Below are 22,673 nucleotides of genomic sequence, written 5' to 3'. Positions count from 1 at the left end.
TGTGCGTCAGTGTAAAACAAATTCACCAGCTAATCCATTAATGAGGCTCCTGAGTAACACAGTTTCTAGGAAATTCTGTCACTCATTAACAGTACTGTCACTGATCTTTAGCTCAGTCTTTCATTCAAGGTTCTCCCCCCACACATCTCCTGCTCTTGCTGGCCTTTCTGATAACACAATTGCTGTTGAAATGTTTTTCCAACAACACAGAAAACCAACACATCAGAATATAAGTGATTGGATCAACAAAACTACATAACAAAAATCCACCAGAATCTAATCAGATCATCTTTGTGCTGATGTTTATCTCTCGGCAAGATTTCAAGTCATCCTGATTATCTGTTTAAATGCTATACAGTTAACATAGACATATAGACTGCTTGCAACACCTTATGCCTTACAATTGTATGTATATGTGTCCATTACAAAAGGCTCATTTAATGCTGACATTCCTTTGTCTGCTATTCTTGGGGAGGCATTAATCCAGGTAAAATAAATGGATTATCAATTGTGTTAAAATAGCAGATTGGGGAATGTCAAACAAAATCTAATGTTTCCAACAGTAATTTCTAGACTTCTGATTTTATTTCCCCTGTGAATGTGAAGTCATTAGATTCAGAATAAGAAGGATGGAAGTTTGAAGGAAGCTAACTATATAATGGTGACTGGCAGTGTCACTTTCATGATTTGAAGTGGTTCACTGAAACATTTAAAAACATTTTTGCCTGCTACTTGTAATTAGTGCAGTAAATTAACATCAATAATATATTGTGGAGTGCTGGGGTGTGACCCTGTAGCTGCAATGGACACTGTAAAATGCAAATTTATTATGTATTGTGAAATATCTGTGGGTATGCTGTTTCAGTTAGAGTTTTTAAAAATCATTTCTATTTAAGAAAACTAGTCATTTGACTTGTCTGAATTTATCTGTGAACCTTCCTAAAATTCTAATTATATTCTCTCCTTGACTTTCAGACAGTACCGCACCTGCAGGGGTAAGTTACTGAACAGCAACATTGTATTAATTGCTGAAAAACACTTAAGCACGCTGTAGAACCAAGCTTGGAGGTTCCTGTGTATCAAAGAACCTTTACAGTGCGCTTTATTTATTTTGTAGTTCAGCTCAAATCCTCCACATCTGTTCAATTCCTAGTCATGTGTTGTGCAAAGCCAGAAACCACAATGAAAAAATTTAAGTGAGATGACTACTCTTTTTCACAAAAGATACCAGATTACAAAGGCTCATTATTTAGTGTAGAATTGAAGAGAAAATTTTAATGAATAAACAAATAATGAATGATGGCAAGGATGTTACACACTTCGAAGAGTTTGCTTGAAATTATAAACTGCATGAAAGAAGCTCAAATTAGTGCACTCAATCAACTGAATCTTGAGAATGCATTAAGGGTAGGTTTCATGCTCAACTGTGTTAGTTGTTAAATGCAGAATAAGTGCCAGAAGATCAGAATATTGGGCAAGCAGACTAAAGGCATTTTTGCACCCAATTGCTTCTTCCCACAATTTTCTGGCTGGCTCTATTTTTTGTGCTGGCATTCCTGCACACATTTCGTGTCATAGACTCATTAAGGCCCCTGAATTCATGCAACAAATATTTAAATGAATACCTGCTGCAGTTTCCCAGCTCTAGTACTAGGATTGTGTTTTTTTGCTTCAAAACCTAATTCAAATGGGCCCAGGCAAGATCTATGTGCGGTACGGCTTTGTCTGTTTTTTTTTGGTTGCGGTGTTTATAGTATCTTTTTATTGCTGTGTTGACCTTATGAGACCTTTTTGAATATTTCTGGAACATTATTAATTTTATATGTTTTTCGATTCTCTTTGGGGGATAATTTTTACTTGCTCTTTATGGGTAAGTTTGTTTTCAAGCATCCTGAAACAAAATTGGGCAGTTGTATTATTCCATTATTGTCCAGTAAAGCAGATCAGGAACAAAGAAATAACGAATGAGTGAATGAATTTGCAAATGAAGAAAGAGAGCATGGGAAAGGGATTTCTTCCGATACCAGCTTCCATTGGAGCTCAGGCAGCACAAAACATCTAGGTACAAGCTACAAAGTCCCAAGTCAGGTGAGAAATGAAGGTAAAGTTAATGATGGCAGTTGGTTTACAAATTCCCAAAATCAATATTTCATTATTGAAGTGGAGCAAGATGAAAGAAGGCACGTCTGGGAGATTAGGCACTTAAACCACACCGGCAGCACCTGCCATCATGCCGCCAACCATATTTGCAGGCTTTGGCATACCTGTGGGATTCCTGGAATTTCAGGCCCTCCGTGTCAAAACTCTGTTACTGTTTTAGTCTAATCTGTTCTGTTGCTGCTGCCAATTTTTCTTTATCGATGCCAACATGACCAGCAGGTTTTTTTCCATGTGTGGTGACTGGAAGAGAGGGTGGTTTACAATACTATGAAACTAAGCCAGGATTATTGTTAGAGGCAATTGACAAGAACAATGGGTTTTATTGTACTCTGCTATAGAATTGTAAGTTTAGACAGTACTCAAGCTTTTGAAAATTGACTCCATTTGCAAAGTTATTAAAATGAATGACTCTTACTGCTTGTTTTCTAGCTGACATTACACAATCTGTTCCCTTGTCCACAATTCTTGTTCTCTTGTGATATTAGATCAAATTGTTTCAAAATATTCTTAATTTGGTTATCAATCATCTCATGCGCTTTTATATTACCATTCCAAAAATCACAGAACTCTGGGGTGCTGGACAGTCCAATATTCCTTCATCTCCCCACCTCCCCACCTCCCCTCCACCCCACACCCGCTTTGTTCCTCCCCTTCCTACCGAGTGATACAGTAAAAAAAACTGCTGCTGTGCTGAATGACAGATAATAAAAATGGCACTTTTAATGCTGCTAAAGTAATCTACATCGGATGGCTCGGTTGGTGAATGCACCATCTAGTGTGTAACTCTGCAGTACTTATCAATTCCCAAGTTTGACCCTTCCTTAGTGTTGAGTTAACTGATCTCAGCTGGCAGTAGGGACAATACAATTAGCCTCAGTGCCCTTCGGATTGGGGGGGGAAAAATAAGCCAGGGTTCCTGCTCCTGATTGCTGGCCATGTACATGGGTATTGGATGAGGACAGAATGGGGTCTGACTTTGATGTCGAATAGCTTGCTGACACTCAATGTCTTGGTTCACAAATGTAGGCAAGGTAATGGAGGGCAGCTGTGCCCAGTACCTGTGGAGCTGGACTGCAACAAGAGTCAGTACCTTGAGGAGAGGAGGTGGAAAACTGGAAGGTGGGGGAGAACATTTAGTGAAATTTGAAGAATTCTACCCAGAATCTTGATGTATGAACAGCTTTCAGCTTGTTCATGAATGATGGGGTTGTTTATAAGACTTGAATCTTTGTAAATGGAAACGAACAGAAAATGTAAGTGGGTACAACATGGGCAGGATTAATAGCATTGGATGGAGGGGACAAGGTACAGGTGGGTAGGATATATGCAGTGAGGTAGAGGACTATTTTCAGTATAACACACCATTCATAAGACTCTATTGTCCAGTCCACTTTCTGCACAGGCAGAAATTTTCACATTTTTTATTTGTTTATCTTTAAGTGGGTAAAATAAATAGCTTAGGGTTGCCTGCAAGTTCATCAGTTAATCATGAATTTGGTATAGATAATAATGATAAGGAGAATCATTGTTTAATAAGACGAGAGAATGTGTGTTTTTTTTGAATAAATGAATGTTATGATCTACCCCCAGGATCGTAGACACACAGGCGATCTGGCAGAAACCCTCTGTCCTTTGTTGTTTATTGAAGACAAAGCATTCAAAGAATTGGTTTAAATTTCAAAGTATGTCCCTAATTTAATTTTGCAACTCAAACCCAGCTGTTAAGTTTGTTATAAAGGAAATGTTTTAACAACCAAATCTCTTCCATTTGAAAGTAGAAGTCTGTCCCACTGTGTAGGTTTGGAACTTTGGAAATATCACTTTTCCTTCGTTCTCGTATTTTGGCTTCTGCACGAGCTGTCAGTTTGAATAGCAAGAAATGAAGCAGTGTTTCTGGTGGTAATAATATACAGTCATTGGGCATTAATACTGAAGTAATGTTGGTACAAAACTTAGATAACTAATTAGGTTTGGTTTATAACGTGAAGAGCTAGTGATAATGTCTCACTTGACTATGCCACAGAGGCTTTGTGTTTGTGGGATTCAGTGAAGTCTTAAGTAATACAATTTTATCTCATTACTGGAGAGATAAAAGAAAATCTATGAACATTGGAAATTACTAAACAAAATGAATGAATGAACTTGCATTTATGTAGCGCATTTCATGACCTCAGGTCGTCCCAAAGCGCTTTACAGCCAATGTAGTACTGTTGAAGTGTAGTCACAGTTGTAATGTAGGAAATGCAGCACCCAATTTGCACACAGCAAGCTCCCACAAACAGCAATGAGATAATGACCAGATAATCTTTTTTAGTGATGTTGGTTGAGGGATAAATATTGGCCAGGCCACCGGGGAGAGATCCCCTGCTCTTCTTCGAAATAGTGCCATGGGATCTTTTACGTCCACCCAAGAGGGAAGACAGGGCCTCAGTTTAACGTCTCATCTGGATGACTGCACCTCCGACAGTTCAGCACTCCCTCAGTGCTGCACTGGAAACACAGCAGATCCTTCAGCATCTGTTGATTATTTTAGTTAGAAACCTTTCAGCAGAACTCTGAAGTTTCTATTTTGAGACTCTGATGTGTTTTTGTATTTACTTTAATTATTAAACTCCATATTGACCATGCCAACCTACAGCAAGCATTAAACTATGATCAATGGAGCACTGCAGAGTTGCAGCTATTTGTGAAAGCTGCACTTATTACAAACTTAACTTCCCACAAGAAAGAGGAAGTATAGGGGCAAGAGACCTTTTGAGGGTGGAAAAGAGCAATCAAAAAAGCAAATGGAATGCTGAACTACATAGCCAAAATAGTAAGGAACAGGAGGGATGAAATCATGCTGAAACCGATGGTGCTCTGGTCTGAACATACCGTGAGAATTCTTTCCAGTTCTGGTCACCGAGGTACAAGGGAGATGCTCAAGTCCTGGAGGTAATTCAGTGAAAAGCTACAAGACTGATCTGTAGTGTCAGAGGACTGAGTTATGAGGAAGGACTGAAGAAACTTAGACTTTCAGCTTTGAAAGGAGGCAGCTGACTGATTATCTTGCACACGGATATTTAAAAGGAATAGAAAGGGTGAGCTCAGAATATTACTTTAACCAGTGAGAGTAGGACAAGTGAACACACACTCAGACTAATAAAAGGAACATTTATGGCTATTATCAGAAGTTCTTCCTCACTGAGTGCTCAACCCGTAGAATGGGCTTACTGGTGGGATAGTGGTGGCCAAGATCCTAGGATCATTTAAGAAGCAGTTGGATATAATGATTAGAAGCTGTAGGGTCATGCTGGATGGTTGAATTAAAATGGGCCAAATGACCTTCCTCATCTTCTGATCTTGTGACAGATGGCCATTGTCTTGCTCTTTCTTTGTTCAGGTTAACCAGCCCAAAAAATGTAATGTTTTGTGTTCAGACTGAAATATATTCGTGTGTCTTTTCAAGAGAATGCACTGAATCATAAAATGTTTGTACATGGTCTATTGGAGCATGCAGTGCACTGGTGTGTGTTAGAATATGGATTTGGGACTGTCATCCCCACATGCAGAGTTCCTGATTCCAGAGGAAGCAATCAGCGGAAGCCAGGTGCTTTTCTACAGGAAGAGAGGAAAAACCTAGGAGAGCTAATTCTTAGGCACTGTGGCACACGGCCTGGAGCCTGATTTCAGAGCAACACTAGCAGATGTCTAGCAGCTGGTCAGCTGCATGTGCTCTTGGTTACAAATAACATGTGGTGCTGGGGGCCCAGGGGAAAAGGGGAAAATATACCTTTAAAAACAGGGAGTCTCACTGTCAGATTCCTGAATCATAAATTTTAGACATTATTGGATCTCAGTTTTTTTAGCTTGCAAATGTCCATTGTTGTAGTTAAATAGAAGTTTAATATAATCAAGCATGCTAAAATAACAGGATCCACATCAAAGCAAGTGGATAACAAAAGAAATTCTTAAGTCCACAATTTGAAATTTTTTTAAAGCTCCCTTGAGTCAGCGAGGACATAAATCACTGAGCATACAGCGAGCACTAGCAGGAGAAAAAATGGACAAAATAACTTCAAACTAAATAGTTCATAGGTCCAGAGATTGAGAAGGTTCCAGCATCAAGAGATGGTTTATATTTGGGTTAACCACTTCTCCCAAGTTGTGAACTGCAATCATGGCACACTATGTTTTTCAACATCTGCATCATATTAAATTAATTTCTTTCTGTTTTAGTTGGTTTTTTAGTTAAGTTCTGCTTCTGTAGGCCTGATATTTGTCCATTAAATACATTTATGTGGGTGACAAGGGGGTTGGAGTACAAGAGTAAGGAAGTCTTGTTGCAATTGTACAGGGCTTTGGTGAGACCATACCTCGAGTACTGTGTACAGTTTTGGTCTCCTGATCTAAGGAAGGATATACTTGCCTTAGAGGCGGTGCAATGAAGGTTCACAAGTTTGATTCCTGGGATGAGAGGGTTGTCCTTTGAGGAAAGATTGAATAGAATGGGCCTATACTCTCTGGAGTTTAGAAGAATGACAGGTGATCTTATTGAAACATATAGGATTCTGAGAGGGCTTGACAGGGTAGATGCTGAGAGGCTGCTTCCCCTGGCTGGAGAGTCTAGAAGTAGGGGCATAGTCTTAGGATAAGTGGTTGGCTATTTAAGACTGAGATGAGGAGAAATTTCTTCACTCCGAGGGTTGTGAATCTTTGGAATTCTCTACCCTAGAGGACTGTGGATGCTCAGTCGTTGAGTACATTCGAGGCTGAGATCGATAGATTTTTGGACTCTAGGGGAATCAAAGGATATGGGGATCAGGCGGGAAAGTGGAGTTGAGGTCGAAGATCAGCCATGATCTTATAGAAAGGTGGAGCAGGCTCCAGGGGCCATATGGCCTACTCCTGCTCCTATTTCTTAGGTTCTTAAGGCCTTGGAGAGAGTACAAAGGAGGTTTACCAGGATGATATGAGGGATGAGGGACTTCAGTTATGTGGAGAGATTGGAGCAGCTGGGATTGTTCTCCATAGAGCAGAGAAGGTTAAGGGGAGACATAATAGAGGTATTCAAAATAATGAGGGGTTTTGATAGAACAAGTTGGGGGAAATTGTTTCCTCTGGCAAGTGGGTCGGTAACCACAGGTCATAGATTTAAAATAATTGGCAAAAGGACTAGAGGGAAAATGAGCAGAAATGTTTTCACAGAGGGTTGTTAAGATCTGGAATGCACAACCTGAAAGGGTGATGGAATCAGATTCCACAGGAACTTTCAAAAGGCAATTGGACATGTACTTGAAGAGGACTAATTCGCAGGGTTATGGGGAAAAAGCTGGGGCGTGGGTCTAAATTGAACAGCTCTTCCAAAGAATCTGCACAGGCACGACGGGCCGAATGGCAGCCTCCTCTTGGAACATAGGAACATAGGAACAGGAGTAGGCCATTCAGCCCCTCGAGCCCGCTCCGCCATTTGATAAGATCATGGCTGATCTGTGATCTAACCCCATATACCTGCCTTTGGCCCATATCCCTTAATACCTTTGGTTGCCAAAAAGCTATCTATCTCAGATTTAAAATTAGCAATTGAGCTAGCATCAATTGCCATTTGCGGAAGAGAGTTCCAAACTTCTACCACCCTTTGTGTGTAGAAGTGTTTTCTAATCTCACTCCTGAAAGGTCTGGCTCTAATTTTTAGACTGTGCTCCCTACTTCCAGAATCCCCAACCAGCGGAAATAGTTTCTCTCTATCCACCCTATCTGTTCCCCTTAATATCGTATAAACTTCGATCAGATCATCCCTTAACCTTCTAAACTCTAGAGACTACAACCCCAATTTGTGTAATCTCTCCTCGTAACTTAACCCTTGAAGTCCGGGTATCGTTCTAGTAAACCTACGCTGCACTCCCTCCAAGGCCAATATGTCCTTCCGAAGGTGCGGTGCCCAGAACTGCTCACAGTACTCCAGGTGCGGTCTAACCAGGGTTTTGTATAGCTGCAGCACAACTTCTGCCCCGTTGTACACTAGTCCTCTAGATATAAAGGCCAGCATTCCATGAGTGTTCTTAATTATTTTCTGCACCTGTTCATGACACTTCAATGATCTATGTACCTGAACCACTAAGTCCCTTTGGACATCCACTGTTTTTAACTTTTTACCATTTCGAAAGTACCCTGTTCTAACCTTTTTTGGTCCAAAGTGGATGACCTTACATTTGCCTACACTGAATTCCATTTGCCACAGTTTTGCCCATTCACCGAATCTATCAATGTCACTTTGTAATTTTATGTTTTCATCTATACTGCTTACAATGCCACCAATCTTTGTGTCATCGGCAAACTTAGATATGAGACTTTCTATGCCTTCATCTAAGTCATTAATAAATATTGTGAATAATTGAGGCCCCAAGACAGATCCTTGCGGGACTCCACCAGTCACATCCTGCCAATATGAGTACCTACCCATTATCCCTACTCTCTGTCGCCTTTCGTTCAGCCAACTTCCTTACCAAGTCCGTACTTTTCCCTCGATTCCATGGGCTTCTATCTTAGCTAACAGTCTCTTATGTGGGACTTTATCAAATGCCTTCTGGAAGTCCATATAAATAACATCCATTGACATTCCCCTGACCACTACTTTAGCCACCTCTTCAAAAAATTCAATCAGGTTTGTCAGGCACGACCTACCTTTCACAAATCCATGCTGGCTCTCTCTGATTAACTGAAAATTTTCAAGGTGTTCAGTCACCCTATCCTTAATTATAGACTCCAGCATTTTCCCTACAACAGATGTTAGGCTAACTGGTCTATAATTCACTGGTTTTTCTCTCTCTCCTTTCTTAAAAAGTGGAGTGACATGTGCAATTTTCCAATCTAGAGGGATGGTTCCTGAATCTAGAGAACTTTGAAAGATTATAGTTAGGGCATCTGCAATGTGCTCATCTACTTCCTTTAAAATCCTGGGATGGAAACCATCTGGTCCTGGGGATTTGTCACTCTTTAGTGCTATTATTTTCTTTATTACTGTTGTTTTACTTATGTTAATTTTATTGAGTCCCTGTCCCGGATTCAATATTAGTTTTCTTGGGATTTCCGGCATGCTATCCTCTTTTTCTACTGTAAATACTGCGCAAAGTAATTATTCAACATGTCCGCCATTTCCCCATTGTCAATGACAATATCCCCACTTTCAGTTTTTAAGGGGCCAACACTGCTCCTGACCACCCTCTTTTTCCTAATATAACTATAAAAGTTCTTCGTATTGGTTTTGATATCTCTTGCAAGTTTCTTTTCATACTCTCTTTTTGTAGCTCTTACTATCTGTTTTGTGACCCTTTGTTGACCTTTGTATCTTTCCCATTCACCAGGATCTGTGCCATTTTTTGCCTTTTGGTATGCCCTTTCCTTATGTCTTATACTGTCCCTTACCTCTTTGTTTTTTTTGGCAAGTAGAGTTCTTGTCCCTCGGGGGTATGAACCGGTTCTGTATCACATTAAATGTTTCTTTAAACATTTCCCACTGATCATCAGTCGTTGTACCCATTAACCGATTTGCCCAGTTTACTGTGGACAGTCTCTGTCTCATCCCATTGAAGTCGGCCTTACCCAAGTCCAGAATCTTAGCAGCTGATTCACTTTTTTCCCTTTCAAACACTACCTTGAACTCGATCATGTTATGATCACTATTGGATAGATGTTCACGCACAGTTCAGCTGTTAACTAAATCTGGTTCATTACTCATTACTAAATCTAGTATGGCTTGCCCCCTTGTTGCCTCTAGGACATACTGCTGTAGAAAACTATCCCGGACACACTCAAGAAATTCACTACCTTTCTGACAGTTGCTCATCTGCTTTTCCCAATCTATGTGAAGGTTTAAGTCCCCCATTAAGACCACTATGCCTTTGTTACACGCTTGTCTAATCTCTGCATTTATGTAATCTAACACTTCAGAGCTGCTGCCAAGGGTCCTATACAGAATTCCCACCATAGTCTTAGATCCTTTCCTATTTCTCAATTCAACCCATAAGGTCTCTGTTGGCTGCTTACCTCTCGTTATATCCTCCTTTATCATTGAAGTGATTTCATCTCTAATCACTAATGCTACTCCTCCCCCTCTTCCATTTTCCCTATCTCTGCTGTAGACCTTATAACCTGGTATATTTTGTTCCCAATCCTGACCATCCTGCAGCCATGTCTCAGTAATAGCTATCATTTCATACCCTCCAATTTGAATTTGTGTCTGTTGTTCATTTAATTTATTCCTTATACTCCATGCGTTTGTATATAGAACTCTTAGTTGGGCCACACACTCTAGCCTGTCCTTCAGCTTTGATGCTGGGTTAATCGCTTTACACCTTCTAGTTTTCACTTTATCTGTAGTGCCTAAAGTACACTCTCTTTCTGCTGCTCTATGCTTTTCCCTTTCACTTGTTCTTGAACAACTATTTGTACAATTCGTATTGTAAATTTCCCCTGGGTCCTCCCCTCTCATGCTGCTTTCAACTTTACTCTCTTCTGACTCCCTGCTCAGGTTCCCATCCCTCTGCCACTCTAGTTTAAACCCTCCCCAACAGCAGTAGCAAACCCACCTGCGAGGATATTAGTCCCGGATTTGTTGAGGTGCAACCTGTCCGGCTTGTACAGGTCTCACCTTCACCAGAATCGGTCCCAATTCCTCAGGAATCTAAATCTGTCCCTCCTGCACCAACCCTCCAGCCACGCATTCATCTGGTCTGTTCTCCTATTCCTATACTCACTAGCATGTTGCACTGGGAGTAATCCTGAGATTACTACCCTTGAGGTCCTGCTTTTTAACTTATTTCCTAACTCCTTATATTCTGCTTGCAGGACCTCATCCCTCTTTTTACCTATGTTGTGGTACCGATATGTACCACGACCTCTGGCTGTTCACCCTCCCCCTTCAGAATGTCCTGCAGCCGCTCAGTGACATCCATGACCCTGGCACCAGGGAGGCAACATACCATCCTGAAATCACGTTTGCGGCTGCAGAAATGCCTGTCTGCTCCCCTAACTATAGAATCCCCGATCACAATCGCTCTCTCGACCTTTCTCCTCCCCCACTGTACAGCTGAGCCACCCATGGTGCTCTGGTCTTGGCTCTGGATGCACTCTCCAGAGGAACCCTCTCCCCCACCAGTACCCAGAACTGAATACTGGTTGGAGAGTGAGATGCCCTCAGGGGACTCCTGCACTACCTGCCTGGTCCTCCTTGTCTGTCTGGCAGTCACCCAGTCCCTCTCTGCCTGCACTCTCTTAATCTGCAGAGTGACCACCTCCTGAAACGTGCTATCCACGAAACTCTCAGCCTCGCGGATGCACTGCAGTGACACCAGTTGCTGTTCAAGGTCCAAAACCCAGAGCTCGAGCTCCACCAGCTGACGACACTTCCTGCACATGTGGTTGTCCAGGACACGGGAAGCATCCCGGAGTTCACACATGGCACAGGTCGTGCATTCCATGGGTCTGAGCTGCCCTGCCATGCCTTAATTTATTAGATTAACTTAAAACAAGCAAAAATAAATTAAGGCTTAAATACGGTTATTTTTGGTTTTGTTACTCGAGTTAAGTAGTTTAAGTTTTTAATTTTAATGAGCTACCAGTAGTTTTATGCTTCGAGCTTTTAATTCAATTTTACCCAATTCCCTAACTCAGAGAAAAAAAAACTGTAATACTCACCAGCCAATCACCTACCTGCTGTCCTGTGATGTCACCCCTTGTTTTTTCACCAATTTCCTCCCTGCTGGGATGAAGCCTTCGAGCCTGGGCCTTTAGTAGTGCTCCAAATCCTGCGCTCTCTCCCAGGTCCGCTCCTGCCTGTAGTTCCGCTCCGAGTGTAGGTAGGCCTTCAAGCCTGGGCCTTTAGTAGTGCTCCGAGTCCTGTGCTCTCTCCCAGGTCCGCTCCCGACTGGAGCTCTGCTCCAAGTGTAGGTAGGCCTTCGAGCCTGGGCCTTTAGTAGTGCTCCGAGCCCTGCGCTCTCTCCCAGGTCCGCTCCCGCCTGTAACTCCGCTCCGAGTGTCCTCTGCTGTAAGATTCTATGATTTTAATGGAAAAGAATAGCTACTGGAGATTTCAGGGTTGGTTTTAACTATCAGACGACTGACTGCCTCATCCCTCAGGCAAGACAGTCAGGTCTCATTAAAATGCCTTCGGCAAGTTGCATGTCCTGAACGTGCATTCCGCTCGCCAGCTCTGATCTAGCCTGTGAGGCCCTTTCTTCTGGCTCTTGGCCCTGCCAAAGTGTGGGTCTGTACCAGTGGATGCCAGGAAAATCAGGCCTCTGAAGCCGTCTGAATTGCAAGCCACTTGGGTTTACAAACAATTGCCGTGAAGAACCATACAAAACCCATCATCACCTCTCAGTAACTAGGGATAGGCAATAAATGTCACCCACATGAAGAACAAATAATAAAACAATAAATGTCACCCACATCAAGAACAAATAATAAAACAATAAATGTCACCCACATCAAGAACAAATAATAAAACAATCTGTTGCATATAATAGGATGCCAATGCACACAAAATTTTGTGTAGAAATAGGAACAATTGATATAGGTACAGAACAGGAATCTTCCCTTTTCCACCGTCATAAGCATCATAAATCTACAGCTGATAATTCTGGTTAATTTTTGCTATAATTGAAAGATTGAGTGTTGAAGAATTGCTATAAAGTTAAAGAGGTGCTAATGGAATGATTTGCATACAGTCTTTACAGCTTGCAGGAAGTACTGTCAGGTCATAGGTTTTCCCCAACCCTTTGATGGATTTGACCTCATGACGTTCTGGTTGGGAATACGGGGCTGGTTCGTCTGCCAAATGTGCCATTCTTGTACATATGTAGAACATCTGTTTTTACATCCCATGTATAAGTGAAGGTGCACACAGAACTCAGGATGGGCAAAAACGATACTGATCTGTAAAACTCCTGCACAGATATAATTCTGTTACTTCCATTAATTTGTAGCGTGAGTTCTACAAAAGGGAATTTGAGTAGCAGGTTTATGGTGACAGATTCTTTTTACACGGTTACAAATAGGAATTGCCGGTTTACACCTGGTGCTTTTGGTTTTCCCAGTCTAACTGTGCTTTGGCTGGTTTTTATTTTCCTGTTTAAATTTTCCATGCCTCAGATAGTAACCACTAAACAGAGACCATGGGCTCGATATTAGGAGGGTGGCGGGTTAGCAGCGGGGGGTCGACTGGGCATGTGGATAACGGGCCAGTGAATTCGGGGTGCTCCGCACGCAATCGCAGCCTAATTGAAGGCACTTAACTTGGCTTCTGGGTTTCCCGTTCTAGACCTGCGCAGTGGGCGCACTGCGCACTTGCATCACAGGCTGTCAGCAGGAGGAGCCCTATTTAAAGGGGAAGTCCTCCAATGCTCCTCCTGCAGCAAAGAACCAATTTTGGATCATGGAATAGGCCAGAGACAAGGCTGCTCCAAGGTTCTCTGACTCCTCACTCCAGGTGCTGCTCGATGGGGTGAGGAGGAGGAGGGAATTTTTTTTTCCATTGGATGGGAGGAGGTGTCCTCCCTTCGCCACCAAGAAGGCCTGGCTGGAGGTGGCCGAGGAGGTCACCAGCAGCGGCAATGTGTCCAGAACTGGGTCCAGTGCAGGAAGCGATTTAATGACCTAACCAGGTCAGCCAAAGTGAGTATACTTATGCATTCTCCCACACTCCGTCTTCCACATCACCTTCACCACCACACAACTCCTTCTGCACAGCCACCACAACGCTCTCGCATCACTCCTCACATCCACTCAACTATCATCCTCACCTTGCCTGCACGTACTCACGGCCCCAGTTCCCATTTGAACACTACCACGCAACCCAATCCTCATACAATCTCATGGCTATGTCTCACACGCACCCTCCCATGCATCTCCCTCACGCTCACCCCCACCCACACCAATGCATGCAGCAGGTCACCATGCAACCATCACTCAATCACGCCTCTGTGTTTTGCCTTGATAGGAGAAGAGATGCCAGAATGCCCGGGAGAGGTCAAGGACCGGAGGGGGCCCGCCACACCAGGTGGTCTTAACAGATGCGGAGCAGCAGGCACTCGAAATAAGCCGGACGCTGGAGTGCCTGTCCGTGGCAGATGCCGAGACTGGGTGTGCACAAGCGGCTGGTGACAGAAATCTAACACTCAGCACTCATAATAGTGAATGATCTTACCATCACTTGGCAACTGCAGCACCTCAACATCTGTCCACATGCTTAATATTGCTTTCTGTTCTCTTGCAGGGCCATCTGTGAGCGCCATGACGGCGGAGGGCGATTCCTCAGAGGACCTGCCGGTCTCTGAGGGTGCATCGTCACATCTGAGCCAGCCATCCACCAGCGCAGACACCTCGGTGGGTCCCCGTCCTCACTTAGTTGGGCTTGCACATGGTGAGTCACCATGCACATGTGAGCACGAGCAGACCCTGGTGGCAGGGGCAGCTGTGGAGAGTCTGCGTCGGTGGGAGCACTCTTCTCCAGGTTCTGCTCAGCTGGACCCAGATGCTGAACCCTGGGGGCCAGCCGTGAAAAGGAGAGTCATCGAGGGCCAGCAGCACATTGCCGAGGTACTGGAACAGTTGCCACGCACACTCTCCACAATCGCGCAGAGTCCAACTCCTGCATGAGTGGAATACTGTCACAGGGACATGAAGGCATCTCTGAGATAGTGTCGCGGGTAGGTGCGGGAATGTCTGCGATGGAGGAAAGGCTAGCCTCCATCGAGCATCAAGCACGGCTCAACAATGAGTCCATTCAGGCCTTGACAATGGCCGTTCGGATTCGGGGTGAGCAACATTCTGCCACCTAAAACAGGCTGACAGATACCTTACAACTGGCCTTCCAAGGCTTCACACAAGTCCTCCAAACTGTCGTCCAGCAGGGTGGAAATAGTGATGTGGGCCTGGGCCAAGAGAGGGATGATGGTGAAAGAGGACATGGAAGTGGGGACGCCACTCAAAGCACTCCCACGTCTCACCCGTTGCCCCCCCTCAACCAGCACCCGCAATGCTGCCCCCTCTCCAGGTGGCCGAGTCTGCCCCTGCACAGGTGCACGTGGAGCAGTCTTTGGAGGGGCCCTCACGGGCACCGAAACCCAGAGGGCATCTGCGCAAAGCATCTCATTGGTCAGGGCATGGACAAGAGCAATCTGCCACTACCTCTGCTGAAGCCACAGGTGTAGCACCACGTATGGGTTCCCGTAAACGTAAGGCAAAGGTTTTGTGAGCACAAAGGGGATGCACAAGGGTGTAAGATGAAATGTCATGTTTTTAATTTACTTTTGTTTGTTTTGCAAAAATTCATAAAAAATTGTTATCACCACTACTGCCATGTCTTTGCAAATCTTGTCTGGTTTGTGCAATAATGCCCTTTCCTGAGGATCACCATGAAGACCCACACCTGATGTCACCTATTGTGTCACTGCAGAGTGGGTGTAGATGTATTTGCAGGGCTCTTTTGTGCAGATGACTGAGAGATGCCGGCGATGTCCCCGGTGGCACCCTGGAAGGATCCGGAGGAGAAGTTGTTGAGGGCAGTGGTGACTTTGATAGCGACAGGTAAGAAGATGGTGCTCGGGCCAGCCGGGAGCAGCTCGACTTGAAGGAGGCTGCAGATGTCCACGACTACATGTCGAGTGACTCTGAGCCTCCATGAGCACTGCTGCTCAGAAAGGTCCAGGAAGCTGAGCCTCGGTCTGTAGACCCTGTGGCGAGGGTAGTGCCTTCTGCGACGCATCTCTCTCCGCGGTTGCCCCCCCTCCTGATGTGCAGGTGGATGTGTCACAGCACTGTGTTGTGGAGCTCCATGTGCCAGAGGTGGACGGCATGGCCGGCGAGGCTGTTCGTCCTCCGAGGAGGTCATGACTGCAGCTATGGCGACCCCCATTTGAGGGGGTCCGCAAGGTAGGTAAATGTGTCTGCGCACCGGGGTTGAGGTTGCAAGTTGTTGAATTTTAGTGTTAGGAGGAGGGTGCTGCAGGCCAATCTTTGTCCAAAGTGGCAGAATGGCTCCTGCAATGAATGAGGGTCTCCCCCTCTCCCACCCCACCCCCCCGCCAACCTGTCAATGGAGCTTTGCAGCTCCCACAAGCTGGTGGCTGCAACACGTCCATTTCAACTGGGAGTGTTTCCCCCAGTAGGGGAAACACTTTCAGTTTAGATGAAAATCCCACCCCTCCTAAAATATCCTACAAATCAGTTCTGCTAACGACCTGAAGTATCAAAATAATTGCCTTAAGTGGGATCCCGCCGGCTTTAATTGCCGGCGGGAGTCCCGCATGCGGGGGCTGCATGCGCATCTAAGCGCATCACTGGGGAACCCGGAAGTGGATGGGTTGGAGCCGGGCTCCGGACCCTCCCCGGAAATCCCCAATTTTCGGAGCCCCCCCCCCCAACCCCCACCACGAGCGCACCCGCTCGGACATCCGAAAATCGAGCCCCATCTGCTTCTTTTTATTTGAGTGTGACTTTAGCCAGCCTTTTTTTGTTACTTTTTGGTGACTTTTGTCCGTATCAAGATGAGATGTGTCACTGCTGAGGAATACAGCATTTTCATCCTTTGCATCCAGTGTCATACCAAAAACTCCCATGTTGGGTAGAACACTGGAAAAGTTTGGGTAAAAGAACCATCTGCTCTGCCTTGATAAGGAAGCACTTCTGCACCAGTTTGAATCTGTGCATGTCCTACACACACTAGCCATTGTTACAGTTGCCTGAGCAAACAAGATTGTCAATTTAGTAAAGTTGAGTGGAAAATTATGGGTTGTTTAATGTTGTGGATATGCACCTACTGAGGACTGGAGTGAAGCTGCCCAAACTTATTTCATTTGGGACCTGTGAAACAAAGAGAGGACTTTCAATTCATTAGTCTCGGCTAGATTCAACTTCTGGTCCCAGAGGTGTAAGAGCAGTGTGCAGTTCACCCCATCACCTGCTACACCGGGCTGGCTGTTGTGGTATATTTTACCGTCTCACTATAGGATCTACAATTGTATAAGCAATGTTCAGTACAAAGCCACATGAACAGAAGCTTTTTTTTCCTATTATTTTGAATAAGCTTAGTAATTTACATTGACGAGTTATGGTATTTAGCCTTTCCACACCATTATGAAATCAGATTTCATTTTATTGGCATTGCTTAACATTAAAAATAAACTTTATTGGATGAGGCAAAGCTCATTGGATGAGGCAATGTAAAAATCAATGGCATCAAATTACTATGTGTGTCCTAATTTAGTCATTTTCAGGGCACAGTTCCTCAACACTGCTGGAATTACAACAAAAATGCCAGAGAGGAATGACTCCCGCAGCTCAAGAAACTCAAGAGGCCATTTTCTTCCTGGCCATCAGACTTTTTTTTAACAAGGTTAATGTCCCCCACCCAAACACTGGGCCAGAGGTTTTGTCTATGTCTGTTTATATATACTGACGTTACTGGGGAAATGTTAATGTGGGCTTTGGCCCCCAGCACCACAGTACCAGTCCCAAGTAAAAACCAGCCCTATAAACTTTAAAATATAGATCCACTTCTTACCTTGTAGAAGAAGCTACTATTTGAAATCTAGTTCAACTGTGTTGCTAGCTGGTTCTAACACATAAATAGCACCAAGTGCTTAGGCAGCAGCTGCAGAACTCAAACATTGACCATAGACTGCTTTAGGTGTCATTCTACTCAACATACTCCATTTGATACTTCAGTCACAGACACTAAGGCTGTGAGACATTTCCGTGGTGTACACATGAAGTCTAAAATATTCCATAATTGGAGATTCTATGCCACCAAGCTGTCTATCAAAGAGGTCTATAGCCAATCATTGACCTTGCCTCCTCAAAGGTCTCAGACCCAGCTGTCAATCAAACCCACTACACAAGCTGAGCCTAATTCTTTGATCTGTGACAGGGTGGCTATTTCAACATTTTATTAGCACAAAAATCAACTTTGAATTATCAGGAGTCCACAGATCCAGGGCACTTTGATGATTGGCCAGTTAGCCTGGCCCACTAATGGAATTTAGAGGAGTAGCTGAGTTACTGGGGAATAGGATTCTTCTCTGGTTCCAGATAACCCTGTAAGACAATGCCTAATGGGTAAAGTGTCCATAGCTGGACAAGCAGTGGGAAGCTTACCGGTGATCAGTACTTGAAAGTTGTTTGATGTTAAAAGAAAGAACTTGCATTTATGTAGCACCTTTCGCATCCTCAGGACATCTCAAAGTGCTTCAGAGCCATTGAATTACTTCTGAAGTATAGTCATGGCTGTTTGTAGGCAAACCTGGCAGCCAAGTTGTGCACAGTAAGCTTCCACAAACAGCAATTAAATGAATGACCAATTGATATTGGTTGAGGGAGGTTGAGCTGAAATACTTCCTGCTCTTCTTTGAAAAAGGGCCATGGGATTTTTTATATCGAGGCAGATAGGGCCTTGGTTTAATGTTTCATCTGAAAGACAGCTCCTACTTCAGTACTACACCTCTCTCTGTCCTGAAGTGTCAACCTAGATTGTGTTCTCAAATTCTGTGTGTTGATTTCTCAGGGTAGTTTGGTACAGAGACTCTTAAATATGGTGGTGGATTTCCATGCAAGTTGTACATCCACCTATCAAAGAAAAATTACACAAACTAATCAATGCGTGGCCAGTCATAAATAAGAGTTAGTGCTGTAAATATTCCATCAGAAGTATGCAGGAGTCTTTTAATCTCTCAGGCGAAACTCACCTTATATGGATCAGAAGTAAATTAATGTCAGTTTAGTTGATAGCACTCCCACTTACTGTACCCTGAACATGAGAGTCTGAGTGCAAGTGTACATTTATAGATTTATCACAAGTGCAGAAACAGTTGCTGTGCTGTGTGAATTACCATGGATACCAAAGTGGCAGCTGTTGTATATCGTCCTGGCACACTCTACTATCCATGAGACTTAAATTGTCATTGTAGATGCATGCTACATTTCAGAGGGATAAACAAGACACATGCCCCAATCATTTGATATTTAACAAAGTTTTAAATTACATATGGTTAGTCTGATAAATATTCTCTACACCTATCATGTATTCCTGAGCACAATTATGTCTCACGTAAAAGTTTTTGATTTGTTTCGTAATGATTTTTTGCTAATTATTTTATTTTTATGATTTTTTTCCCATCCTTTTCTCACCCTTCACTCTCTCCCAATCGACAAGAGCCCTGCTAGTGTTTCCCCCACCCCCAGCCCAACTGAAAGTGTCAAAATGGACACTTGAAGGAAGCCCAAATGTTGATGTCAGTCAAGACTCTGGACCCAATGCTGAAACTGACACTCGAGCCCTGTATTTATCCTGGGCCAACCCAGAAATGCTGCTCTGGATATCCATTTGAAAATGAGTTGTCACAACTCCTATCTTCTTTAGACATTATTTTGGAAGTGTACAAGAAAGCTCATAGAAATGGGATTATGGCCAATGTGACATAATTTTTGTCTCCACAATATCCCAAAAGTGGGTGCAGATGGGCTGTAACCGAGCTGCCTCTTTTCAGCCCCATTTAGGTTCTAGTCTGGTCTGGAGGTCCAAGGTAGAACACGTCCGCAGGACCACCATGTACAAGGCCCCAGACAAAGGGGGGAAGAGCATCCCCAATGCCACTCTGACCCTGATAGCCACCTTTGTGTGTGACTGCCTCAAGATATGTGTAGAGTCCCAGTACGCTAGTGTCTCAACGTGGTGGGTTTCTACCTGTCCAACACACTGAGAAGGCTGGGTCTGGCCATGCTGGTCGAGCAGGCACAGGACACCCTATCCAACTAGACCATTCCCCCCCCCCCCCCCGCCCAACCTGTCCCAGGTGGAGAAGTTCCTGAGGAGGAACCCCTTCGACCACAAGGCCGTCAGACAGTGGTCAACACAAAACATTCTCAGAGTCCCGCAAGGAACTGAGAGGGTGAACTCAATCGGTTTCTTCCCTGACTAGACGGTCGATGCCATTTGGCAAAACGTCTTGTTGCCAGAACTGACCAACAGGCACCAGGATGTAGCCTGGATGGTGGTGAGAAAGGCCCTCCCAGTGCCATCCTTCCAACACGCGCGGAACCCCAGCATTACCGCAAGCTGCCCTCGAGGCTGTGGCGGGGAGGAAACCATCTTCCACCTCCTGATGGGCTGCCCCTTTGCATAGAGGGTGTGGAGAGAGATGTGTTGGCATCTGTCCCGGTTCATCCCAAACAGTCCAGTAACACAGGACGCTGTGCTCTATGGACTGTTCCCCGGGATGCACACCGAGACAGATATCACCTGCGGCTGGAAGACCAACAACTTGGTGAAGGAGACCCTTTAGTCTGCCTGAAACATGCTGGTCTTCCAGCTGAAGGAGCTGTCCATGACCGATTGTTGCCGACTGGCACGCTCCAAGGTTCAGGAGAGTACGTGCTGTGGGATGCACCGAGGCGAGGTGCGAGCTCGTAAAGGCTCTATGGGGAAAGGCCACCGTGTAAGGCCACCCCACCTTGTATTGTACACCATGAGTTATAAGAAATACTGTGTTTGAATTGTAATAATGAGATTGCTTTGTGCAATACTGACCAATGGGGATGGTACTGTAGAGTGGCGCAAAAGACAATCCTCCTTGTAGCATCTCATGAAGCACTACTTTGATGAGCAGCAACCAATCGAGGGGCCGAGTGCTGGACTTTGTTACTTATCTCCAGACTCATGTTTACACCTAGGGTTCCCTTTCCCTTCATTTTTGCCGGCCACTTCTTACTCCCCAGAACCTTCAGCCTTGGCCAAAGTTGCTAATGATTTAAGATGTCTTTTGATGTTCTCCAAACTTTTATCTCCCTTTAATTGTCCCCATGCCTTTAAATTTCACTTGCATACAATTTTCCTTTTCCTACCAATATAATCCTTCCTGGACCCATCTCAGTCTGCACTAGCGCTTTAAATAATTATGCAAATGAGCTTACATTGCCGATTTTGAGCGAAATTTGTGCCAATTCTGAATGATTTAGAACTGACTTAGACCTGCAGATGAAATCAGCCCTAGTGTCTTATGTGAAAATACTAAAACTACAGGTAAACTCAAAACTTAAGTGAAAGAGCAAAACCTTATAAAACAGCTGAGATGGGTCCTGTATTGTTAGAACTGCAAGAAGGGCTATTAGCTGCCACAATTATGTTAAACTGGCCTGTTGGACACTTAACTACTTTATTTAAAAAAATTATTACAAGAACATTTTTTCCAAGAGGAGAAAAAAGTGTTGAGAGTCAGATGATCATGATTTCAATGTCTAGGCTTGATATGGTAGAATGTTATTACTTAATACTTGCGTAATCTTTCTTCATAACAAAATATTACAAATATAGACAAGTACCTTTTGTGAACATAAGCAAGCATTTTGCAGAATAATTAATCCTTATTTCAAAACCCAAGCGCAGGCAGTATATTATAGTGTAATTTAAAAAGGTCATAACAAATTAATTAGTCTATGTGCATTCTATTTGAATAATAAGCAATGTACTATTTTAATGTGTATTTGGAATAAGTGATGGTGAGTTGTGGTTTACTGTAAAATAAAGCACTCAACGCGTCTATTGCACTGGTGTTGAGTCTATTGGTATGGTATTAAACTTCTTGTTCCAAACTTGAACACGTAGAGGGTTATCTTCAGTTGCTGGGAAAAAGGCCGCTTTTTAGCGGATTCTTGAGCAAAAATTTACCCAACATTCCCAAATAAATCATCAACTGCATTCTGAATATTTCTGCTGGAAAAATGAATCAAATTCATATGAAACCAGTAAAACTGTTTGTCTTTACACCAAATGTGGGACTTAACCAATGTAAAAGGTTTTCTCCCCCAGTCGACAAAAATGGGGTGGTAAAACAATCAAGAAAATTACAAAGTGTATTCCTAGGCACGAAAGCTGGAAACGCACAATATTAAGGGCCATCAGCACATTAGGATTATTACTGCCTCAAACTCAGCAAGTTTCCCAATTAATTTGGGAATTATTGAAAGCACATTCATGATTTACATCAAAACTTCCTCTAGCACAAGGCTTGTTTATTTTATACTCGTCTCCTAGTTCTGCATTCACAATCAAAGTTAAATAATTTCCACACAGTATCCATTCCCCATAACATTTAAAAGTTTTCTCTCAGTTTTCTTTTCTGTAACAAAACAAGTTCAGTTTTGTGAGTCTTCGTATCTTAGAGAACTACTTCCTGAAACTATCCTTGTCACTTTGTTCTGGATTATCTCTAATACATCAATGTCCTTTTTAAAGGTATGGTACCCAAGACTCCACATAATATTCCAAATGTGGCCTCACCAATGACCCATATAATCTTAGAATAACCTGTTTTTTCCCCGCAGGGGCAGCCCAGCACATGATTACTACAGTGTCAGCTTGACTCATTTGGTAGCACCCTCTCTTCTGAGTCAGTAGGTTGTGAATTCATGCTCCACTACAGTCCTTGGACATATGATCTAGCCTGACATTCCAGTGCAGTACAAAGTGGGTGCTGCATTCT

At 43.6% G+C, this 22,673-nt stretch overlaps 1 long non-coding RNA gene across 1 annotated transcript; it reads left to right on the top strand.

Moving 5' to 3' along the window:
- Positions 1-468: 468 nt before the first annotated feature.
- LOC137300312 (uncharacterized) lies at positions 469-22,576 on the top strand. The gene is made up of 3 exons (XR_010958058.1): positions 469-487; positions 976-995; positions 22,516-22,576. It is a non-coding gene; the product is annotated as an uncharacterized lncRNA (long non-coding RNA).
- The last annotated feature ends 97 nt before the right edge of the window (positions 22,577-22,673 follow it).

This window comes from Heptranchias perlo, chromosome 31, assembly GCF_035084215.1.
Source record: "Heptranchias perlo isolate sHepPer1 chromosome 31, sHepPer1.hap1, whole genome shotgun sequence".
Classification (NCBI taxonomy): Eukaryota; Metazoa; Chordata; class Chondrichthyes; order Hexanchiformes; family Hexanchidae; genus Heptranchias; species Heptranchias perlo.
Note: the sequence above shows the minus strand (reverse complement) of the source record. Positions and strands in the feature narration are given on the sequence as shown.